The following is a 1,858-nucleotide window of genomic DNA, read 5'->3' on the forward strand; positions in this document are numbered from 1 at the left end:
TTAGACAGTTGTCATCCAAAAAAGTGTGCCCATTGGAAGATCCCCCCCTCTATTCTTGATCTGGGGACAACTCAAAATTTTTAATTTGCGCTCACTTTCAGTTCCAGTGGTCACCTGTACGAATAGGTGGATTCAAGTAAAAATGAAACCCCCCTCCATACTATCCAGAATAAAAAAAGGTTTTGTCTTTGGATACACCATAAACTGCCTGAGGATTTCTTGCCTCTCTCAGGGCTCTCTTCACACTATTGCAACGCACAGCAATGCATGCTAGGTGCTTTTGTGTATTGTATCTCATCTTGTTGATGGACGAGCATTGTATTTTTGGTCTGTTTTGGTGCATTAGGCAGCCCATTCAAATGATCGCATATTAAAACACACCGCAATGGTGTAAATGGGCCCTTCGGTTGGTGAGATCAAGTTTTTGGTTTGTCACCTGCTGTGGCCGTTATAATAGGATACCCATCCCCTGTTGGAGAATATGAATCCTACCCAAAGGTGGATGGGATTACCCAACACTCCAGGGAAACCAGGAACAGAGTCAATAGCTATGGCGGGAAGATCCTGGAGTCCCCAGGAGATTTAAGGATCCAATGCGAGGCTCAAATCAGCAGTCTCCATGTTTTTAATGTAATGGAACTTTAAGAAAATTATCTATGCCCTATTATAATATACTCAAAAATTCCTTTATTACTCTAGGTGGAGACTTGGAAATGACTCCATGAATTTGAGCTTTAAAAGTGCTTTCTCATGTATCTTAGTCTGCTCTAGAGAACTGTAATCTTGTCTCTTGATGTGACCGATTCACTGTTATATGCTCCAGAGGTCGGTCACATTACTGTGAGTTCAGTGATATTAATTTCTTGTAGAGATATTTAAACAATCAGCCTTGTTTATTAAATGGGTGTATTGTGTATTTTAGAATTGGCATGTGAAGTTTTTTAAAAAATACTTGATTTACTAAAGTGTGAAGTTAGGCGGAGAGCAGAGAGATGAGGTGAAGTGAGCCTGCGATCACTTCCAACATCCATTCATGTGCAGGAGAACTGAAAAAAATACCTGCTACTTCACATGATTGTATGATGAATTGAATTAACTTCACTACATTTAGCTTCACGCCCTGGTAGGAACTGGCCAGCAACAGGATCACTAACGAGCCAAAAAAAAGGACTAATTTCTATGGCGTTGCTGCCTCCCTGGCCGGAACAGCTCAGTGCTGAAACGCTGCAAAATCTCTCTCATTACTGATTGACACTTTGTAGTTCCGACCAGTGGGGGAGCAACACTGTGGCAACAGCCGAGTATTTTTTTTGCTCCCTCTCTAGCAATTGTATCACTGGCAAGTTGTCCCCAACAGCAGGATCTCTAGCGTTTGTCTCCGGGGACAGGATCTCTAGCGTTTGTCTCCAGGGACAGGATCTCTAGTGTTTGTCTCCAGGGACAGGATCTCTAGTGTTTGTCTCCGTCGACAGGATCTCTAGTGTTTGTCTCCGGGGACAGGATCTCTAGCGCTTGTCTCTGGCAACAGGATCTCTAGCGTTTGTCTCCGTCGACAGGATCTCTAGTGTTTGTCTCCAGGGACAGGATCTCTAGCGTTTGTCTCTGGCAACAGGATCTCTAGCGTTTGTCTCCGTCGACAGGATCTCTAGTGTTTGTCTCCAGGGACACGATCTTTAGTGTTTGTCTCCGGGGACAGGATCTCTAGTGTTTGTCTCCGGGGACAGGATCTCTAGTGTTTGTCTCCGTGGACAGGATCTCTAGTGTTTGTCTCCGGTGACAGGATCTCTAGTGTTTGTCTCCGGGGACAGGATCTCTAGTGTTTGTCTCCGGGGACAGGATCTCTAGCGTTTGTCTCCGG

Source organism: Nanorana parkeri, unplaced genomic scaffold (assembly GCF_000935625.1).
Source record: "Nanorana parkeri isolate BGI_ZX_2015 unplaced genomic scaffold, ASM93562v1 scaffold43, whole genome shotgun sequence".
Taxonomy (NCBI): Eukaryota; Metazoa; Chordata; class Amphibia; order Anura; family Dicroglossidae; genus Nanorana; species Nanorana parkeri.